The 24508-nt window shown below is 37.2% G+C and overlaps 1 non-coding gene across 1 annotated transcript; it reads left to right on the top strand.

Moving 5' to 3' along the window:
• Positions 1 to 203: 203 nt before the first annotated feature.
• On the top strand, positions 204 to 275 carry TRNAG-UCC. Its single transcript has one exon. It is a non-coding gene; the product is annotated as a tRNA-Gly (tRNA).
• The last annotated feature ends 24233 nt before the right edge of the window (positions 276 to 24508 follow it).

Genomic DNA, 24508 nt, shown 5'->3' with positions numbered 1-24508 from the left:
TTTTTTTAAAAAAAAAAAAAAAGAAAAAAAGGAAAAAAATATAAATTTCTAGCAGCCTTGGCAGCTATGGAATATACTTGAATGTTTCCCTCAGTATTTTTTTGCACTTGCTTTGTGCAGTTAGCAAATCCTGTGGTTAGAGCAGGAGCAGATGGAAACTAGAAGAGAAGGCAGAACAGAGCTACAAAATGGGCAGCATCATAGCGTTGGTGGTATAGTGGTGAGCATAGCTGCCTTCCAAGCAGTTGACCCGGGTTCGATTCCCGGCCAACGCAGTTGCATTTTAGACAGGTTTACAGGGGAGGTGCTGGTGCACCAGCGGGAGGTGCCGCCACCCAGAAGCACCTCGGCAGGCTCGAGAAACGGGTTTAAGGGAAGTACAAAGTCCTGCACCTGGGGAGGAGCAACCACTATATGCATGGAGTCACCTGGCTGGAAAACAGATTGGTAGAGAAGGGTTTGGGGGTCCTGGTGGACATCAAATTGAACAGGAGCCAGCAGCGTGCTCTTGCAGCAGAGAAGGCCAAGGGTGCCATAAGCTGCATGAGACAAAGACCTATATTGTTGGTAGGTGAAAGGAGATGCATTGCTGATGCTTATAAAGGAAGGAAGTAAGGAAAGAAGAGAGGAATGCGTACATAAATCCACAGGCGTACACCCATATGTCTTTGTGCCTGATAATGCATGTTAAGCAGTATATTTTTTCCATTTCTTTTCTTAACCTCCTTTAAAAGACACAAAAAACAAAAAACCAAGACCAACCAAACAAACAACAACAAAAAAAACCCCGCTGAAAAAATGTAGTGAATTTTTATACTCTAGCATCTGTTTTGGATATCCAGAAGGAAAAATACACTTTTAAGAAACTTACAAAAATTCTATTCACACACATCTTGTCCTGAGATTTTTTTAAACATCAAAGTAAGCTACAAGTTAATTCACTTGCATCCAGCTGCATTTGGTGGTATGCTCATCATATTGAGGAGACCCTTTTCTGTTTCCATCTTTCACTGCTTATGTCAAACAGTTTACAGAGAGGCAATACAAATTCGGGCAGAGCGCTAGGAATGCCATCAATGAGTTTGGGAGTTTACATTGTGTTCGTGTGAGGTCACCATATGTTGTCTTCAATGATCAATGGCCTAGTGAATGCTTTTAAAGCCAGAGGCTACCCTCAGTGATTTTAGTTACTCCATGTTAGGTTACGTTGTATTAAGAGGGCTCAGGCAATTCTACATCTGCATTTTTATGTAAGGGATTTGTGACTGTTCAGTGGTTTTTGTGGCGTTTTCCCGTACTAATAACAAGAAGTCAGGTGACCAGTAAGATAGATGATATTTAACCTAGTGGTGACAGATGTAGCAGAGGTGAAAGGGTTATATCTATTAATAAACAAAGTTTGAAAGCCTTTTAACACCATCTTTCACATCACGCTTGTCTGACATTTTGCACAAGATGACTTCCACAGACTTATTACAATGGAGTGGGGGGAGAAAGCCAACAACTTGTGTTTTCTTCTTTTTGTAAAAAAAATAAAATTGATCATTAAGAGTTTTATGTTGTCTTCCTTAATGGATGAATGAAGTGCTGGTGATACTGCAGTTAGAATTTCACTTGGATGAAAAAATGTGGTAGATTTATTTCAGTCCCAGTGGGTGCTGACATTTTAACCCGCTTGTCTCTGATTTATTCAGTCCTTGACAGACCTGAAAAAGTGATGCATTTTGCCTGAAGGCTCTGTAGGTGAGGCAAGTTGACATATACCTTTTCTTTCTGTTAAGGGGGTGATCTCCTCTGCAGTCCAGTGTGTGAAGCAGGGGAAAATGGAAAAGGAAGATGCTCATGATAAGAATTTTTCTTGTTTATTTCAAGTTCCTTGGGTTTGTTGTAAAAAAGAAATCCTTGGAATTTATCCCATATAAACTCAGCTTTTAAAGGTCAGTGTCTGAGTGATCAATAGTAAACAACAGACTGTTAACAAAAGAGATATTTGTAGCATGGTAAAGCTAAAAGTAATCTGGGATGTTTTACCGTTCTACTCCAATAGAAAATACTCAGACCTTACATAGATAACTATCTTGCTTAATTAGATGAAGCACATTTCATACTTACACATGACAAATTTAGGCAAATTCCAATATATCTGATAGCATATGGTCCAAATCCTAAGGTCTGAGGTTTGGCTTTGTGCTGCATCATGGAAAGATCCTGGTCTAAAAGCGTCATGAACATCAAAGAATTGCCATAAAAAAAGTTTGAGCCTGTATTTCTGGGCTATTTGTGAAAGTGGAAGTGGAAGAATCCAAGGGAAAGAGAAATGAGCAGGATATGCTCATAGTGTACTTGTAGAGAAATATCCTGCTGCAATAATTTTAGGAGAAAGGACAGGGTCCCACCATCTCTGCTGGGATTGTACACGAGTTTACTTTTCTGTATCTTGAAGAGAAGAACCTTTTGTTCCCAGCTAGCACATACTGCTTATTGTTTTATCACTACCAGCTTGTATTAGTCCTTGTAATAAATCTTACGCTCTTAAGAATATGTTTATGTATATTCTCATTTCTGTAAAACTTCAGGATACATTTGAAGCTAGAACCAAGCTTACCTAAACTGAGACCTAACAGGAAACGTACTCCCCAGGGAGCACATAGTTTCTCCTCAAGGTCATGAAGATTTGGCTGCCTCAATAACTCTCTCTCCTTCAGACTCTAGCTTGCTGGGGGGATGTGTTATTTTGCCAGTTCAATGTCAAGATGTGCAGAATAAGAAACACAGAATCAGGAAGGTAATTTCTTCTACAAATGGCCATGTGCATAAAACTGGGATTAAATCTCCTGCTATTTAGCTATACAGTAGTTCATTTTTGACTGGAAATCAGTTGAGGGGTTTTTGAAAAATGAAATAAACTTAATCAGACTTCTGCTGCTTCTTTGTCTCATCTATGGTTAAGGGGGTGAAAAACAAGTGGAAGACTTTTTTTCATTTATTCTCCTGTTTCTTGTAGACATTTACAAGATATTAATAGTAATTGGAGCATAAGGCGATCTAGAAGAAGGAAAAAATAATTAATATATTATCCTACATAAGTTACCTTAGGGAGTGGCATTTTCATAAGCATAGAATCATAGAATGATAGAATCATAGAATCATAGAATCATAGAATAGTTAGGGTTGGAAAGGACCTTAAGATCATCTAGTTCCAACCCCCCTGCCATGGGCAGGGACACCTCACACTAAACCATGTCGCCCAAGGCTCTGTCCAACCTGGCCTTGAACACTGCCAGGGATGGAGCATTCACAACCTCCATGGGCAACCCATTCCAGTGCTTCACCGCCTTCACTGGAAAGAACTTCTTCCTTATATCTAATCTAAACTTCCCTGTTTAAGTTTTAAGCCATTACACCTTGTCCTACCATTACAGTCCCTAAGGAAGAGTCCCTCCCCAGCATCCTTGTAGGCCCTCTTCAGATACTGGAAGGCTGCTATGAGGTCTCCAGGCAGCCTTCTCTTCTCCAGGCTGAACAGCCCCAACTCTCTCTGCCTGTCTTCATAATGGTTAGGGTTAGAAAGGATCTTAAGATCTTCAAGTTCCAACCCCCTGCCATGGGCAGGGACATCACACTCTAGACCAGGTTGCTCAAAGCCCCAACCAACCTGGCCTTGTACACTGCCAGGGATGGAGCATTTACCACTTCTTTGGGCAGCCTGTTCCAGTGCCTCACCACCCTCACAGTACAGAATTTCTTCCTTATATCTAACCTGAACTTCCTCTGTTTAAGTTTAAACCCATTACCCCTTGTCCTACCACTACAGTCCCTAAGGAAGAGTCCCTCCCCAGCATCCTTATAGGCCCCCTTCAGATACTGGAAGGCTGCTATGAGGTCTCCACACAGCCTTCTCTTCTCCAGGCTGAACAGCCCCAACTCTCTCAGCCCATCTTCATACGGGAGGTGCTCCAGCCCTCTTATCATCCTCATGGCCCTCCTCTGGACTCGCTCCAACAGTTCCATGTCCTCCTTATGTTGAAGACACCAGAACTGTGCTCAGTACTCCAAGTGAGGTCTCACGAGAGCAGAGTAGAGGGGCAGGATCACCTCCTTTGACCTGCTGGTCACGCTTCTTTTGATGCAGCCCAGGATACGGTTGGCTTTCTGGGCTGCAAGTGCACACTGAAGCCGGCTCATGTTAAGTTTCTCATCAACCAACACCCCCAAGTCCGTCTCCTCAGGGCTGCCCTGAATCTCTCCTCTATACAACTTGTAATTGTGCCTGGGATTGCCCCAACCCAGATGTAGGACCTTGCACTTTACATTTTTGAACTTCATGAAGCTGGCGTGTCAAGGTCTCTCTGGATGGCACCCTTTCCCTCCAGCATGTCAACCGAATCACATAGTGTCATTGACAAACTTGCTGAGGGTGCACTCAATTGCACTGTCCATGTTGCCATACACAGCTAAATACTGGTTTAGCTGGGCATAATGGGTCACCAACTGCCTGATAGAAAGAATCAGTAACACAAAGAAAGCAGAAATCCAGAGTAGGTTTCCACTTTGCACTCCTGTCTCTGCATTTATGTATTTTTATTTTCATCTGAGGCTGTTGAACTACTTCAGGATTATTAAAGTTAAATGTCATAATCCAGTTTCCAACAGTACAAGGGCAAAATTGACTGTCTATGGACCATATCCATATAGATACCTAGGGCCTCATCCAAATCTCCTTCCAGTCAAATGACACACAGCCACTGACTCCATAGGAAATAGTCTGACACCATTAGCTGCAAACACAACCAGAACAGGAGATTTTTTTCTCTCTGTTCTGTATGTTCAAAAAGCCCAGGCATGAATTTCCATTTGGGAGACACTTTAAGGTATTATTCAATTAGTGACTATTTTTCACTCCATCCCGGAAAGTAAGTTTTTGATTTTGCTTGATATGTAGACTAGTGTGTCTAGATGGTTTCTCAGAGAACTAAATCCTCCCACAGTATTTTCACTACATTTCTGTCTGATGCTTCAGAACAGTTCAAGTATAATAATTAGCCTCAGTAACTCTGTCCTGACTCCTATTGAGTTTTCAATTTAGAAAATGAAACCTGAAATAGGGATTTATGTGCCCTGAATGGCATATGATCATTTTTTGAGAAAAAAACAAGCAAACAGAAAACCCCAACAAAACAAACAAAAAAACCCAAATGGAAATAAACAGAAACAAACAAACAAAAACCCATTAAAAAAACCAAAAAAATCCCAAACTCCACCACAATGTGCTTAACCTCTTCTTATGAAATATTCCCAGTCACATGAGTGCTTTGTTGCACGTATTTCTCTGACACTCCAGAGATTGTTCCAAAGCAAACATAGCATAAATCATTAGATCCTTTAGTCATTCTCTGATCAATTCATTGGAACTGAGATTTTTCTATACTCGTACAGGAAAACTAAAAATATAAATAACGCCATTTTCAAATTATTCTTGTTTCTCTTTGTGCATTCTTGGTAATTCTAGAAAAACCTTAAGACAGCAATCCTTGGTAGCTACTATTGAGAAATCAGGTATCTCCAGAACAGCAAGTTCTGTCATCTGCAATTTCTTTCTTCCAGGTTCTGAATTTAAGGTGTTTGTGTCACATTTCAAGGAAGTTTCTATAACTTCCTATATTAACAGAGAATTTTATATTTTTACAGTTTTGCTTTAGGACAAACTGTTGATGACAAATACTTGTGCTCTGCAGGTCTTAATAGACACTGGGATGCCTTCTTTTTGGAGACTCGTGAATAGGAAAAAAAGCAGCTTCCTTAAAAGAAATTATGTTTATTAGTAAGTAAAAAAATGTGTTGGCTTAGGTGCTTCTACAGTTCCTATTACCATAATGTTTGAGCAATTCAAAGTCTTTAGTGTATTCTGTGAAATAGTGAAGAACTGCCATTCCCCAGAAGAGGAAAAAAGGTAATGTAGCTACATCTTGTGTCTCTGAGGCATAAAAGAAGCCAACTGGGTGCCTCAGGAAAATCTGTGGCAGAACAGCTACTTGAATCCAGGTTTTCTAATGGTCTGACCAGTGGACTGTTCTTCCTCGCCTCAGTTGGAAAAGATAATTTAAAACTGCATTTCTAGCTTTTGGTGCCTCAGAAGAGTTTCCCCTCAGCAACTTCTACCAGAGCCTTGTATTTTGGTGCCTCTGTTATCTTAGTTTCTTTTCTCCCTGTGGTTTTGTAGACACCTCCCTCCACTTCTTTCATTCTACCCAGTCCTAGCTGGAATCTGGCCCCAGCCTGTCTTTCAGTGTTGGGAAGAGGAAAAGACAGATCATTCGTTCTCAATGGTTTTCTCAGCAGGTTATCCTAGCCAGATAAATTAGTCCATATTTAAAGCCCTAGGTCAGAGGGCTTTGCTTTGTGGACTGTGGGAGGGTCTGTCTTTCTGTGCAGCGAAGGCAAGCCCTTAGAAAATGCTTCAGCACAGGCAATGCTTTTGCTGGCAATTAGAGCCAATTTGGTATAAAATTATAGGTCTCTTGTCTTTGGACGAATATGCTGAAACAGTTATCTGTCCAACAATTTTGCGGTACAGGCATACATTCAGTACAGAGCCCTGTGAATCCATGAGAGATTTTCACAGGAAAACAGGGTTAGAAACATCAAGCTCTTGGCTACCTCTAATTAGGTATAGATTGTTTTGCTGACTGCAGTGTTTAAAGCCTTTGGTTATCTTTCATATATGGTAGAACTAGTAACCCATTAGGGTCACAATACTTTTGTGATGTTTGACCCTCTCTAGATCCTGTTGGTTTCATGCCAGAGAGGATCACCCTGCCCGCATGGGGCAGGTCATCTGCGTGTCATCTCTGTGTCCCACTATGCTGCTGGAGAGGGGCTGGGATGAAACAAAAAAGGGGGGAAATCTTTCCTCTCTGTCCTCCTTTCCATCTGCTGTGCTGGGAGGCTTTGATCCAGTTTGTGCCTTCCTGGAGCTTTTACTCATGTTATATTTCAGTAAGACCCATGTAGGAGACTCAATGGTATAGTTTGATCAGAGAAGGGTTAAAAGAAGTTAGTGGCATGACTTTAAGCAACCTGAAAAATCTGTCCAAAAATCTGGGTAAACACCTAGGTCAATTAGACCTCACTGAGCTCCATGCTGCCACAGATGACTGGCTGCAGTTACTGGCTGGCTAATTTAAAATTGTATTATGTATGAATACACTATACTGCTGTAACAGGAGGGTAAACTTGGCCATGGTTTAACTAGAGTATTCTGTGTTGTGAATCTGTCCAGATAATTCAGTTTGATCACCAGTACGGAACAACTTTTCATTCAAAGGCTTTTGTTTTACATTCAATGTTAAGTTTACTTAATATAGATTACAAGATACTCTAGGGACAATCAATTGCCATCACTGTTTCATTTTGTCTTGCAGAAATTAAGTTAAATAATGTATCTAAATCCTTAAAGCAAAGTGACAGTGTCTGTTCTGGCTCCATTTTCACTTGCTCAGCACTTTTTTTTTAGGAGAAGAAACCTCCTCATGCTTTCGCAGGAATTCACTAAAGATTAGTTTAGATTCACTAACAAGGGAGTCTGGTGGAAACTCCATAATGTTCCAATTTTCCACTTCTTCACCACAGATGTATTTTCTACCTATGGCAATTACATGCATCAGGATGGATCATAAAATGCTATTCACTAAATTTAATTTACAATCTTTTATATATTTCCATGTTAACTTTTGATTTTGATGGAAAAAGACATAGCCTTAAACCTATCAAGCTCTCTAAAAAGCCAAATACTTTTTTTTAAAAGCAAATTTATCTTCTGTTAAATATGAAAAGAATCTTCATGGAGTCAGCAATGCCAGGATTTCAGCAGTGAACTTATTTTTAGACCTCATGAAATTGAGTTTAGTCAGGTCTCATCCTAGGCTTGAGCATAATAACCAGACACAGTTTGCCAGGGATATCCAGATACGGTAGCTTCAGGAAAAGATTACTGTGCCTTCAAACTGAACCAGTTTCTTCTGGGTCATACATTTAAAGAAACCCAAGATATTTTGACTGATATTAAATGGAAGCTCTATCAGAAAACAATTATACTATACAGGATCACATCAACCATATGTCCAAATCTGGTCATGGTCTTCCTCAGACCTCCTGAAAACTGTTGCTTGCAATGTCTTTTTAAGATACCATAGATCTGTAATACTAATAAACAATAGTCTGAGAATTTATTTACCTTAATTCTTAGATGGGATTTCTGAATCATTCCTTTTTTTTGTCCATAGGCACAAGGGTGAACTTCTATCATATTTGCCACTGTAGAAAATCTTCAACAGTGGCAAAAAAAGGTAATTGTCTATATGAAAAATTAATGTTCGGAATGCATTAATACACTTTAATTGGTTTTCAAGTGATCAGCATGAAAGTCTGATGGGCTTTTACAAATACTCTGTCAAAAAAGGTTTGGAGATTTCAGCAGCAGCTGGAAAGAGCAGCAGTGTGTGCCCAGCCAGCTGTGGAGCCAAGAAGCAAATTTTCTGTGCAGCAAAGTCTAAAACCCTTTGGTCTAGATATCCTCACTTACATATGCCAAATGAGCGAGTAAACTCAGCCCAGCTAAGTAATAGCAACCTTTTGTATCCAGAATACACTGCAATCTGCCCCAATTTTGGCAAAAAAGTATTAACACTTTGTTCAGCAGGGTGTAGAAATAAGTGACCTAGGCAGGGCCATGAAGGCTCTGGTATCTGTGATACATCTGCCTATATGGACAAAGTCACCTGCCATATGCATTTGTTCAATGCATTTACATGGGTAGTAAAATGTTCCCTATTAAATAATATTCAGCCAACACAAAAGCAGTCTATGGCATCCAAAACAAACTTATTTCTTAGGTAGTCAAGAAAAACCACAGGGTGCAACCAGAAGGGGACCAAAACCGTCTTAAAATGTTGGTTGTTGCTGTCGTGAGGCAGAAAACAGATTTTTTAGGTGCCTGTCATAACTGAAAATCTGATCTGTGCTCTTTCCAATGACAGCTAGCTGCCATCTTCCCATACTACCTGGAAAGAAAGGAAAAACAAAGTAGCTATTTCACTGTATAAAGAATATGGATATCTAATTAACATTTTTTCAATGGTGAACTAAATTTTATTTTCTGAAGGAAGCAATATGTTTGAAACTATGATGTACCTAATTGTGTTAGATCCTCAGTTTATTTAGATCTGTGCTGGTCCACTGAATTCAGTTGGGTGGTACAGACTTCTGAGAACTGGCACTTTAATTTTAAACCAGTAGCAAAAACCTGCCTGCTCTCTACATTTATAAATTATTGACACAGAATCAGTGAAACTGTGCAACAGCTAATTGGCCCCTCTGGTCAATTCTCAATAGTCCTGAGAAGTTCATTGGTTTCAGATAAGGTTTTTTGCTGAGCTGTAGGCTGAAATACTGCCAGAGTTTGAACAAGTTCATGTTCTTTGTTTGCTTTTTAAATAGCACATATCAAGGCCAAGCCTTGGCAAGGAACAATAAGGTCAGGATATGTGCTTGGTAAGGAAAAATGTGAGATTTAGAATTGGCTGCTAGCATGGATTTGGTCTTGAAATATTGTATCTTAAAAAGCAGAGGTGGAATTTCAACTTCTTATAGCATTTGTAGTTGTAGATTGAGGAATTTATCTATGAAGTTAAAAGTGTACATCTTCAGAATTATCCAACTGTGTATTTAAATATCAGTTGGTTTACTATATCTGTATTGAGTATTAATATCACACTGTTATGATTCTTAAAACATTTACACTGACCTCTGTTCTAAATTGAGCAATAAAGTTTCTTTGCCATCAGAATTTTCATCTGGAGAACTTTTCAGCAAAACTAAAGATAAACTGGATAAATATCTCCTCATATAAAACAAATTAAAAATAAAATTATTAACGGAGTCTTTCAAACTGAAAATGAAAAAAACTAAATTTTGCTTTCTGTTACCAGGGAAACCTATACGCTGTAGATAGGTTACAGGCATGCCGTCATTTTGTATAAATCAAAGTCTGTGTTAATTATCTAAATTTTGTATTGTATATGTGGGGAGAATAAAACTCCTCTAAATGGGATCCACAAAAGTGTAACCGGTATCAGCTGGAAGAAAAAGTGGAAAAAATTGCACACAGCAACCTGGAAAGGGTCAGGCTTCTGTTACTGGGCTGCCTTCATGGGGTTCAGACAGGTGAGTTGCCTCTAAGAGTCAGCCTTAGCAGCTTAATCTAGGCTCATCACTTTTAAATTTGAAGATTATTAGAGACCATCTTCCACTAAAGATACAGACTCCTGCAGAAAGACTTTTAGTTTTCAGGCAAGAAGCGTGTTTTCTATAACTACTTTTAAAAATTTCTTAGAAGTGACTCTGTAGTTCTTCAGATTCAAAACATTCAGCCTAAGAGAACTGCAATACCGTCCAAATTAAAAAATCTTCTTCAAAGAAGAATGAAGAAACATATGTATTCATACACCAGGAAATGTTTGCTCAATTCAGAAAGTCAAGCCTTCGTATTATAAGTCACGACCAGTTACAAATATTTCAGAAGCCAAATATTACACGTTCTCAGAAGACCCTAGTCAACCTTTTCCATATTTACTAGTTATAACTTTTCCCTTTGAAATCAGCTTGACTGTGCGCAGCTGTAAGCAGAGATACTAGTAAACACATTGGCATGGTAAAGACTTAAAATGAAATAATGACTGCTTTGAAGAGAGGAGAAGTAAAATATGGAAATAAGAATTAATATATGGCCTGATTATTGTATAAAAATGAACTTATTAAGCAAAAAGCTTATTTTATTTCATTTAATACGATTTTGGTAGTGTATGTTATATTCTAAAAGCAATTTTGATAATATGTACATTTCTAGTCCTGTGCAATCTGCTGTTTGGGTTTGATGTAGCAGGCAGTCAGGGCCTTGGCAGAAACAGAGGCACCTTTTTGCTCCTGCAAGGTTGCTCTTCCATCTAATTCGTAATGTACCAACACTTCCACAGGAAAGGCTGGGTCTAAAGGCCAGACCAGTAAGTGAGGAACTTTTAAGGAGAACCTGCGTGTTGGTGGTTTCATTGATGTAATGATTTGCAACAAGTCAAAACAGAAAATGTTCACACATATAATTTCTTTTTATTTTGGAGCTGGCAGATAAGATATGATGCCAATACCATGAACATTTGTGTTAAACAAAGAACCAGCTTTTTAAGGCAATGAGGTATTAGCTTCTTGTGTCCTGACCACATGCCAAATTAGGTTAAATACATTCTGCCAACTTAAATCCCTTTGGCAGTTTCAGCTGCTCTAGTTACTCTTTGCTTCTCCTTCTGGGGCCAGAGTCTACCACTGAATGTGCATGTTTCCACTGACTCACATCCAAGGGCAGATTTTGGCTGCTGGAAATGGTTGTGTACTGTAATGCTACTGGCCCAAAACTGTTTTCTTCCATCCAAGGGGTAGCTCCATTGCACTGAAATGGTGATCCTTTTATTCATACAGGGTGTTTGGAAAAGGAATAGGGAAGAGGAATAGAGAGAAAGGAATAATAGAAGATTGAATTATGAAGCCTGCAGAGAGCATTTGACTGTAATAGGGTCCTACTGACCTTTTTAAAATTGAGAGGCTGTGATGTTTTTACAAACTGCTGACATCCACAATCTTCAAAATTTGGACAGTCATAATCTGCAATTAGGGGCTTACTAATGACTTCCTTATGAAGTTAAATTCTTGATGAGATACAGATGCTTGTCAGGATCATACCAATGTTAAAAGAACTCTAAGGAGTTGAATTTGTGTTCTTCAATCCTTCTTCAGGGTTTTGGGCATTTCTAGTTCTGATTTCTTTTTCATTTCTAGTGCTGATGAATCTGTGAGGCTAGAGACAGCACAAAGGAGACAGTAGGTTTATTACCCTTGCATAGCATACTCATAACATTTTTCTATTTCACTTCACTTCTCCTAATTAGTGATATGTGGTTATGTGTATGTTTTTTTAAAGGGCAGAGAATTCTTGCATATTGAGTTATCTATTTTTAATAAAGCTGAGGGCCTGCCTCTTCTCTGACCTACAACTGTAGAAATTGGGATTCCTAAAATGGCACAAAGTTTGGTAGTATAAACCCAGACTGTGAGCAGAGATGGCCTTGATGTGATATCAAAACAAATAAAAGGTGAGAATAATAGTTTCTTACTAGGAAGCTAAACAATGAATGGGGATTAGATAGCAGGTGCTAGCAGGTGGAGAAATAGGGAATATGGGAGTGCTATAGAACCATCTGTTCATGCTGCTTTTGCACCATTAGCCGGGTGTTTTTATTGCAGACCTTTAAACATCTGGCTGTACTGCTGGGTTGCAGACTGCACCCCTTGTTTGGAGAGGAAAGTGTTAGTTTTGTAGTGGAAGTTTTTTGCTCTGTTTCCTTTCCTCTACCTTGCTCCCATCTCTAACCTCAAACTCTGCCCTTTACCTAAAACACAAGAACAATTCATGCAAATAGCATGTTTGCTGAAGACAGTAGATGGAGCAACAGAAAACGTAAATGTAGCATATGTTTTCTTCTTATTAAAACCATTTAGGAGCTAATCCGTGGCCTGATATAATGCAGGTTTTGTTTGCATTTGCCTCTCAGTGGATATCACAGCAACACCAGGGTAACTGCCGTGGACTGAGGCTTCAATGTGCTTGGTGTTGCACAGCCAGACAACAGAAAGATGTTCTTTGTCTCAGAGAGCTGTAAGCTCTCATAGAGCTTACAGGAGCATGATATTCACCTGGGAATCCATGACTTTCTTTATTCTTCTATACTTGAAATGTTTTGGGGTTTTTTTTCAGCTTGATGACCAGAAAATGGTAAATAATAATAATAATAAATCTGTCTCTAAGTCATTAAAATAATGAATCACTTTGCAAAATACAGTTTTTCTATAGAGTTTATGCATTTTTTTGCAAGCAGATTTTCATTTTCAAGATTGTCAGTTTAAGCTGCATCCTCCACATAGCTTTTCTTCTGCTGCTTCTTGCCAAGAAAACCAGCTGGAGGGGTTTTGTAATGAAATAAGATGGATATCTTTTCTCTTTTTCCTTCGTGATGCTGTTGCTGTGCACATCTCTTTGCTACTTAATATTGGCTCTTATTATAGCTGTGACTATAATTGTATGTTTTGGTATATCTTGTACTTATTGTAGACTAGAACATACATGTTACTATATAAAACTACAGACTGAATTTTTTCATAAGTATATATGGGCATATAAGACTAAGATTATAAAGCCAAAAATAGATTTTTCCAAACTTTCTGTTCTGATTGCTCTATATTGTCATGCAAACAGTGGAATAGAATGCTCCCTGTATAAATCAGTGAGAAGATATTGTGCTTTTACTAGAGGAAGTTAGGAAAATAGTGTTTTGGGGTTTTTTCCCCACTTTGTGAGGTTTTGTTTAGCACAAACACAAGTTTAGAGCAGGTATCTAACTCTTTGCTGGCTAATATTAGGTGAAGTGAATAACTCTCCTCAATGAATACAAGAGCTAACAGCTTAAAATATGTATACAAACTTACAGAGGGCAGGCAAAATTTGCAGGTGAAGGAGACATCTTTTTACTAGATCATTCTCTATAGCTGGGAAAAAATAACCAATTATTGGCTATGAAGTCTTTCTTCATGTCTGAATATGAGTCTGCATATGCTTCTGAGACAACCTCCTGCTCTTTATATATGGATTTTGAACTTGAAACTCATCAGCTTCGGGAAGTGAAAGCCAGTATTTACAACTGCTGTATGTTATTACCCCACCTGGTAAGATACATTGAGTATTTTTATATGCCTTTTAATTTTTTTAACATCTAGAGTTCTGATCTGAATATATCACAGTTTACTCACAAACCCCCCTTTTTATGTGGTTTCAGTTAGGAGTTGAATCCACAAGTGATGTAATCTGCTAGACTGCACCGGCATTGTGTTGATTACATCCAGGAACTTTGTCAGGAAGTCGATAAAAAGTAACACGTCACCATCTCACTTAGATAATTTGTACTATGATTATAGGATAATTAACCACCAGCAGAGGAAGCATTTGCTGTAGGAAAAGGAATAGTATTCCAGTTATATATACATCATAATAAATGAAATGTGCAACTAAATAGATTCATTTTTTGTGACAATGTAATCTCTTTCATACAAATTCCTGAGCCTTACTAAGACCAAAACCAAATGTCCTTTCACCAATTTCCAGTTGTTCAACCACTACTGAACACTCCTATTATCAAAGCTTTATGCTACTGTACTGTGTGGGGTTACTTTGTCTTAGCTTAGATAACCAAGGCTCCCAGGATTTCCTTCTTGGTTGGGGGTGGGTGGTGTCAGAAATCTGCAATGTGTGCTTCAGTTCATTGCAGTGCAGGTGAGAGAAAGAAATGAATGACACATCTGTGGAGATGCCTCGTCTGTACAGGGAGTCTGGGGGATCAGATAGACACTTCAAATTAGGTGAGAGAAGCTTCCCAGTTTGCTGTCATAGTAGACTGTCCTTTCAGTATAGAAAAGACAGATTAGCAGTCATTTTGCTGTGGATTCCAGTTTGTGAATGCAATGTATTTTTACCCCAAGACATTATTATACTATAATAAAGAGATTTAAACACCATGAGGTTTAGCTGCCAAATATATACCTAGGATCTCAAGTGAACTTTTTGTAGTTTATGCTGAAGTCCACTTCCCATACCCTTATTCCTCTCAATAGCTAAGCTACTGAGATTTAAATGACACCTGGCTGCAGTGCAGACACATCTATAGGCAATGATGCATGTCATTAAATACATGCTTTGTGCATCAGAGGCAGGTCTGCTGTAAACCCCCTCAGGGAAGTCTTCTCCAAGTCTTTTTTTCCAGCCACTGTAATCTGAAAATACAAGAACATTCAGAACCTAGTCTGAAAGAAGCCATTTGGACAATGATAAGAAGGTTTGCAGATTTTGCTATAAAAGGTATATTTTACTGTAGATGATTCAGCTGGATTAGCATTCTTCTCTCTCACAATATAATTTAAAGTTCCTTATGAAATGAGAACCAGAAATTATAAGGAACATCCACATTTTCATTTGCTTGGTTTATTATGTTTTGGATGACAACCACATCTGGGAAGTTGGGAAAAATACCTGTCTGGCATTTTACTAAACAATATAACCTCCTCTTTCAGCTTCAGAAGAACTACAGGTTTTATTTCCTTTATTTTTATTTTTTTTAATGTCTTCTCTCAAATGAGATAATATCAAATACCGGAAATCTGATTTTTTACAGGATTAGATAATTTGGGGCTCTTAATTTCTTTCAGATACATGCAGAAGCTTTTCTCAATTACTCTCTGTTAGCAAAATTGTTTATCCACTTGTCGCTTTGCATTGTAATCCAGCAGGTGTGTTGTTTTCTGGCAAGTCAGCAGGCTGACCAAAACCTGCTTTTGCCTCCTGTTTCACTACCCTTAAAGCTACCTGTATGAAATCTGAGCTGATGAAGCACACATGGGAAGCACCCATAATTATAAGACAATTAGTCGCACAAAATGAGTACTAAGGTTTTGTGTTTTGTTTTCAAAAAAAATACCTATAAACCTTGAAATGAAGATTTGTTATAATTAAGTTACTGATTGCCAGTAATCAAATTTGGTCAGGTGCAGTCTGAATGTTCAGGAGAGAATATGAAGAAATATGCTATATGAGCACTTAGACATGCTTGTAGTCTTTACAATGCCCTGTTCCTTACAATTTTCTTACAGTGCTTAACAATGTAAGGACTATTTAGGTAAGAGTGCAGGGATCCTTATGTAATGACTGGGATAGGAATCAGTCTTTTTTGTACACATTTGGAGGTGAGGGTGGGAAGGAAGCCAAATGAAGTAGACTAGTTGACTCATCTTCCCAGACTGAGAAAGCATGCTCTCAGTCAACTGGAAGATACAAAAACATCTTACTAAATGGATTACACAGTGGTTCATTCTGCACACTTCCATCCTTCCTTTCACCATTCCAGATCTGAAAAAATAAACCAAACCAAACCCAACCTGAGGTAAAGACTCTTTATAGCACTAAGGAGAAAAAACAATTTTCATTTAGCTACTGGTAATTTGACAGTTGTTCTGCTTTGACACATTTCAGGTTTCTCATAGGGCAGGAGAAAGGGAATACTGAAAAAGATAGATACTTGAGTACTTCTCTAACTCTATGGAGTTTTACAGATTAGACAGTAAAAGGAGAATATTTTCTTTCTTTTGGACTAAAATTCTCTTGGCAAGAACAGAGCAAGTGACTGTTCTCTGGCACTCTGGGCCCACTTCATCTTTGTGGTCAATGCACTCAAATCGGTGATTCTTTATCAATACAGATGAATTTAAATCATTTGGCTGTTTGCAGCCAGTACAGCTTAATTTAAAAGCTATAATTGCCAAGTAAAATACAGCTTTAAGAAGGCTCAGCATTTTCTTAAATGGGTAGTTTTTACTAGCATCAACTTAAGTAATCAGAACTGTGATGAAACATATATTTTTATAATACAAGGTTGTCAGAATTAACATAAAAGCCAAACTCATATATCATTAAAATTTAAAAATGTAATTATTGTCTTTCTCATCCAGCAATAGATTACAGATACTAAGCAAACTGTTATTTCTGTTTATAAAATGTCACCATACAAACGGAAAATTCTAAACCAGGTAATTTTATGATGCCATTACAAATTAAAAACATAACTTTTTAAACTATTATATCTTATTACAATGTTAGGTGATCATGATACTCTTACACATGTCTGCAGTTTATCCTTCTGTAGGAAATAATGTCTTGTATTTTTATAAAAAATGGGACTATAAAATAATTATTTTTGTCCCTTGTCTGTATCTCTGCTTCATGGTATTTGGGTTGTATGGCGAATGCAGTTTGCTTTCCCTCGAAAAGTAGATTTGCTTCTAGAGAAAGTAAGTGAGGCATAAAATAGCTGTGTTCTTTTGGGAGAGAGGTAGCAAAATAGAAGCTAGTAAACAGCAGATTATCAAACACGGATTTCTGGCATCTGCTTTGTTATATGACGAACTGGTCTCTGGATTCTCCACCTTCTTCTCATGCAGAATGCCACTGTAATTGAAAACTTTTGTATATTTATTATGCATTTGATTATGAAATGCTCTAAGAATTCCAGCAGATTCCAGGATTATGTCATCCATGTGCATCACTCTTCATCAGCTGATTCATGCTCTGGATATCATTATGGATTGCAAGCAATGCACAGATAAGTTGCAAAAAAGGAGATTCAAGAATAAAAGGTACAAAGAAACAGAAAATCAACAGTCCTTACAAGTGAATTAATGTCTTTTTTTTTTTTTCATGCAGAACTGGGATTAAAAACCACATAAATTGACAGTCAAAGATTGGTTAATTTGTAATAGTGCCTTTTTTCCCCACAAATTTCTACTAACCAACCAATGTCCTTGAAGCTGGAATTTCCCATGTAATTGTGTTCTACAGGTTACTTATTTTGCATCCACAAATAAAAAAATTAAAATAAACAAGACACAAGTCAGTTACAATATATAGTCTTGGCCATGGTAGCAAGAAATTGCCAGCAAATGTCGCATTCTTTGTTCATTAAAGTTAAAAGGAATAATATTGAAAGGTCCCACAATGGAAAGAAGGCACTCCAGAAACATTACAAAGTTCCAGAAGCTTCCTACATTTAGATGCCAGCAAAAAATAAGAAACATCATTGCAAACAAAGAAAAAGATTCCTCAAGATGTGATAATTAAACACCTAAGAATTTATATGTTGAATTAGTTGTGTTTGTCTCCTGGGTCAATTTTGCTAAGTTAGAAGTCATCTGACTATCTTGCAAAGTGTTCTGCTTTGTATTGTTCAGTTAATTTTGAGTTGGTTGTAACAGCAAGTTTTTAATCCACATATTTGCCTACATTCATTGCAATATTATCAGCTAGCAGTGTAACTAGCTAATTATTTCTAAATATTGACATACTACTCTGTATTCATGTAGTATGTTCTTGTTTCCCAAAGGCAAAATGTGTTTTTTTCTCAAGCATCATTATTAATTTCTAACTTCCATACTTCCTGATTTGTTTCCTGTGTAAAAGAACATTAATTTTTTCTTAAGAGTCAAAAGTATTATTAAGCTGAAATAAGTTTAGACAGAAGTTCAGGACAGAACCTCAGTTTCAAACTTCCTGAAGGGAAACCTGATTTTTTCATGACAGAAATAAATAAACTTGATCTAAATTTTTGCCTAAAGCCTGCTTTCTAGTATTTTGATATGAGAATGATGCATTGCATTGAAGCTAAACCCAACATGACAGTTGAAGAGGAATTAATCTTGACCTGGTTAATTATCACTTTCTTTTATTCTTCCTGCCTTCAATGTATTAACGTTTGTTAAGAGGTAACTCCATGAGACCTCGTGGAGACATTATTTTTTACTTCACACTATAATCTGAATTACACATGATCAAATACCTGATCCATAGCATATAGTCAGAGCTCGTGGGAGGTTTCTGTGTGTCTTATTTTATTCTGTTGATATTTTCCTAGGTATGTGTAAATACAGAAATTGCTATATTGGATCTTCATCATTCCAAAACCTTGTCCATATCAACTGTCTATACCTGATGCTTCCGAGGAAGATGACATGACTTCACAGAAGAAACAAGTAACCTGTTCCCCCACATTAGAACTTAATTTTAATAGTTACACTTGTAAAGCACAAAGATAAATGCTTCTTTTAACATTTTTGGGGATAATTATCATAACCCAAGATATTCTTGATACTCCTGTACATGTTTGGGTTTTTTCAGTCTGTTTCACTGTACTTAAATTCTTGAACTCAACAAATTTCCCATAACAGAAATTCTGCATTTTAATCTCTTTTCTAAGGATAGCAAACCTTTTCTTCATTTTCTGAGAACAGGCCTTTTCTTTAATTTTTATTGGCCTTTTGTTATTCCCTGTGTTTTTCAGTAGTCTGTGAAGGAATAACCAGTGTGAACATAGTATGTTAGTGGAAGATACACCTCTGATATCAATAGAATTATCTTTTTTTTTACTCTCTGCTCCATTTCTTATATAACTTACTGTTTTGACAACTTAACAATTCACACCAAACAGAGGGTAACAAGATTCAAACAAAATCAATTAACACTTCAAATTTTCCCATACTCCATCTGTTCTCATAGTACAGGTACAAAAGCTGATATTATGAAAAGACAAGACTCTAAAATTAAATTTTATTTACTTCTATGCAGTGGGAACTTCTATGTAGTAGTTTGTCTGAATACTTCTGTAGTGGAAAAAAATGTTATTTGTTCAGTCAAACATGAGTCCTGCTTGAGTCACAAAGGTAGCCAAGCTCAAACCAATCCCTGTAAGACACTCAGAAACACTCACTGAATTTCCATGTCTTCTGTCTTGATTTCAGGAACCATTGTTTGGGTGTCCATCTTATCTAGCAGACATAGTTTGTGTCTTAAAATAGTCGAAGGAAATCAAAACCAGCTGATTATGTTGACCGCAGCTGAAGCTGAAAATTTACCTTTCTTCAATATATTAGTAAAAGTCAACCTGCTTTTTAAAGGATCTCTGGATTTTCTTCTACCAAATTTAAAACCTGACATATCTGAATGATCAATGATAGAAGATTAATAGTAGGATTTCTATCCTTCCTCACTTTTCACACCTCATATATTCAAAATGTATTGAAAAGATCAGGAATTATTCTGTATATTTTATATAATGCATTTAACCTCAGAAACGAGACATACAAAGATTGCAGTTTTAAGAAATGTTTTTTGAAGCCAAGCTAATGTCCATAAATGGTCTGTCAGGATTTTATTACTTCTAAGAAAGATGTTGCAATCCATAAACAGTAGAGTTTTTTATGTGAACAGAAGCAAAAATTAATTGCAAGTACAAAGAATATTATTTTTGTTTCTTATTGTAGTATTGTGACTGGCTGTGTCTATCTTTCATTCTAAGGTATTACTAAAATTAAAATAAAATGCTGTCTGCACTTGGATAGTGTCTTGGGTTCATCTATAGCAGTCATTTTTTCTCCTTCTTAGTAGCTGGTGCAGTGCTGTGTTTTTGGTTTTCAGCCTGGGAACAATGCTGATAACACCAATGTTTTCAGTTGAGCAGTTGTCCACCTGAAAACTGTTCAGGCTACTGCACATGTGCTCACCGTTTGGAGCAGCCTGGCTGTGGGTGGTGCACGCGTCTGAGCAACATAGGCAAAGGGAAGTGCATTATCCCCCTCTACAGTATGTAAAAGTTCTGATTGTGCTGGGCCAGCCCTGTTGGCAGATCCCCTCATGTTGACCAACCAGCTGGCTTTTCACAAAGAACTGTTGTGGTTTGAGCCCAGCAGGTAACTCGGAACCATGCAGCCGCTCGCTCACTCCCCGCTTCTTCTTTCCTCTGCTCTCGGAGAGATGAGGAGGAGAATCGGAAGAATGTAACTCCCATGGGTTGATATAAGAGCAGTTCAGTGACTAAGGTATAATACAAAACCACTACTGCTACCACCAATAATAATAATGATAAGGGAAAGAACAAGGGGAGAGGATAAAATTGCTCACCACCCGCCGACTGATAACCAGCCCTACCCAAGCAGCCATCTGGGCCTTCCAGGTAACTCCCCCCGGTTTATATACTGGACATGATATGCTGTGGTATGGAATACCCCTTTAGCTCGTTTGGGTCAGGTGTCCTGTCTCTGCTTCCTCCTGGCTTCCCCTCCTCCCTGGCAGAGCATGAGACTGAGAAAGTCCTTGGTCGGAGTAAACATTACTTAGCAACAACTGAAAACATCGGTGTTGTCAGTGTTCCCAGGCTGACAGTCAAAAACACAGCACTGCACCAGCTACTAAGAAGGATTAAAAATGACTGCTATAGCTGAACCCAGGACAGATAGGTTCGCATCCTTTGTTCTACTTCTTATCACCTGCTAAGCTATTCACTACATATCTGTCTGGTAAGAGATACAGGGTAACTTAAGTATTTGCAGAAATTCCTTAATTTTAAGTTAATCTGTGATTTAGTAGAGCAGAGGTTCCTTTCATGTGGTTAGACAGTTGTCTTATCCTTGTATCTCTCTAAGGTTTGAGGATAAAAAGAGCCTGTGATGGGGCACCACTTAAGTCAATAGACTTTTCATTGATTTTGATGGGCTGGATCTCCTTGGTTTTCTGGGTTTCGTTTTCTAGAGCTAGTTGAGAAAGCTGATCCGTTATGCCATCTATTCTCTTTCCCATATCTTCCCTTATCTTTCTCCCTCTCCTTTATCACAATCAGGTTTATTTTCTCATAATAAGACATCATAGTGTTTGGTTTTTTTTCCCACTTTCTCTTTGAACTGTCCTTTATTCAGAGAGAATAGTACTAGTTATGATTACACTGAAGTTTTATTTAAATCTATGTGACTGATGAGAAGAATTAATAAAGAATATCAACCACTGTGTCTGATGATGGGAATAGGTGACATATCTGGGGATGCAACTTTCATCTCCTGCACTTCACTGTACCTTAGTAGCAGGGATTCAATCTCAAAAGGTGAAGGATATTCACAAAGTTTCCGGAGAAAAGAACAGGGCCTGGAAAACATAATACTTACCTAGTAAATGATGCTTTTTGTTGAGGTAGATCAACTTTGTATTTGAGCAAAAATAATTTTTGTCCAACACCATCATCAATTAATGTGGTGTGACCCAACGAATACAATAGATTCAAAAGAGTATTATCTGACTAATACACCAAAAAGGGCTTTTTTCTTCCACATGGTTTATTCTGACATTTAAAGAGAGATTACCATCACCTAACTTTAGCCACATAAAAGTTCAGCATTCCTTGGTTCAAATCCCTCTACAGACAGACCTAATGGAAAAAAAAATAAAACATGCTTTCTACTAAAAGCATCTGGCTACAACAAATGAATTATTCTCTATCTCCTGAGTTCAGTTATAGCAGTCATTTTTCTCCTTCTTAGTAGCTGGTGCAGTGCTGTGTTTTTGACATTCAGCCTGGGAACAAGGCTGATAACACCGATGTTTTTAGTTGTTGCTAAGCAATGTTTACTCCGATGGACTTTCTCAGTCTCATTCTCTTCCATGACACTCTAGAAGCACATTAATCTCTGCATTACCTTAAGGGAGATTGGGAAGCTGTCTTCGACCTCATGACTTTAAAAGATTCAAGTTAGGTAAGTAATTCAGTTTAGATTAATTGTTATAACAACATAATCTTCTGCCTATAAAGGTACAAGCCTCTATATTTATGGGACTTTGGAGGGTCAGTGTTGAGGACAAAGAAAGAAGACACCCTTAAAAATGAGTAAGGGCTGCCAGTAACCTCCCAAATCTCTGTGGGTTTATATTGATGGTTGTTGCTGATGCTAGTTGCTCTTGCATGCTTCCATACAGCTCTTTATTATCAATGTCCATACATTAGGAACAGAACTAGAGAACTCTCCAATCTTCATTGATTTCATTTATAACATTTCCAAATCGAAAACAAATAGTAAAGATATTTAACATTTTTATGTCAGGAATGTTTTACAGCTTTTTCATCTTGAAATAGCTTTCCCTTTCAAAGTATTTTTCAAAATACTTAAAATGTCTGAAAAACATGGCAGTCTAACATTTTAAATGTTTCATTTTTAAAAAAAATTTTTTTTTTTTTTTTTCTTGAAATTATGCTTCTTGGAAAGCTCTTTAGTTTTTTTAATCTGGTTCAGAATAAAGCTAATTCTAAAGCTGTAAATCTGTGGAGTGGAAATTTCAGTGTCCATGTAACTAAATTTTTCTGAACTATACAAGCCTTTGACAGTACTTTGGTTTTTGCTTCTGCAGTTTTGACAATTAAAATATGTAGTTTTCAAAGAATACTTTAATTCATGTTTTTCTTTTGTACAACCACAGTGAATCAGAAACATACTTTGTGAAATAAATGAATCTATGGATATTTAATATTTTTTATAGCTGAGAGAAGAATCATACAGAAATACTTAAATATTTTCTTTTTCAAATGATATTCAGTGTTTCAAAGGAGAGGATTGGGGTTTTTTTTCACATTTACTCATCTTATTTTTGGCTGTCAAAAATGCGAAGGGACAAAAGCTTCTATTAAACCCTACTGTTTCGTGAAATAAATAAAAAAAACAACCAAACTATACAGCTGTTTTTACAGACTGCTTCAGCTCCTTGAAAAAGTTATTTACACTTTTGTATTCACAACTATATTAAATCCTCAAAATATGTTGACTGTCTACTTTAGTTCTTGTCATCAAAATTACTTAAAAGCCTTCCTGGTAGCATAAACAATTCTCCAAGGAATTTACATATTCCCCAGCATAAGGAAATCCATTTAGCAGCACAGAACACAAGACGTCAACACTTTTCAATCACACGCTAATTAAACTGAACTATATGTTTGCAGAGTAAATGTGAACAACATGCATAAAGAACAGCAGACTTCACTACCATTGTTTTTCAGACAGTGGCTACATTTTAGTTCTACTCTGTGATTTAGTCCATGATAATTTAAAAGGGACACTTCTAAACAGTCACTATGTTTTATGGAAATCCATGAACAATATTCTGCTTTGAAAACATTTCTGCTTATAGCTCATACTATTTTTCTCCATAAGCATTGTTTTACTTAAATGCAAGGATCTTTATTGATAATAAGTGCATATATAAGCATTGTTATTTCTTTAACTCAAGCCATAATCTTCTGTTTGTGTTTGAAAAAAACCCTTTTTAATTATCAGGTCTCTAACAGGCTCCTCTTTCATCCTTCCTTGCCTCTCTAACCTCCTTTTCTGTAAAAGGTGTAATTCTATGCTGTGTAAGAACTGTTTATTCTAATAAAGAGCTGATTTACTTGTTCCTGGAACCTGATTATGTTGACATTAAAGTTCCTGTTATCGTAGCTTAATTATATAAATTTACAGAACTTAAACTTAGACTTGGTTTAGAGGAAGTTTAATTTGAGATCCCGTTGAGTTACAGGCTTTGCCTTGGCTTCACATGTGTGAATAAAGATAATCTTTTGTATGATTTCCTCATAGACACATTAAATTTATATATCTTTACATAGAATATTTTGGGTTTATTTTTTTCTTATTGGGGGTTGGCGTTTTTTTTGGGGGGGATAATGGTTTGTTGTTATTGTTTTGTTTGGTTTTTTTTTTAAATGGACAGACAACTTTAACAGCTTGGCTTGTATTTTTGCTTGTGGAGAATAGCCAGGTCCTTGGCTTGTCTGAGTTTTGATTTATTTGCAAACATGCCCAGATCTACTTAGAAATGCCCATGGGCGCAATGCTTCAGGGGGGGAAATAAAATAAATAAAAATTTAAAACTTTTCATTTGCAAATTGACATTGTTTCCATAATCACATTGTTGTTGCCTCTTTTTTTATTTACTCTCGTCCCTTGT

Source organism: Strigops habroptila, chromosome 1 (assembly GCF_004027225.2).
Source record: "Strigops habroptila isolate Jane chromosome 1, bStrHab1.2.pri, whole genome shotgun sequence".
Classification (NCBI taxonomy): Eukaryota; Metazoa; Chordata; class Aves; order Psittaciformes; family Psittacidae; genus Strigops; species Strigops habroptila.
Note: the sequence above shows the minus strand (reverse complement) of the source record. Positions and strands in the feature narration are given on the sequence as shown.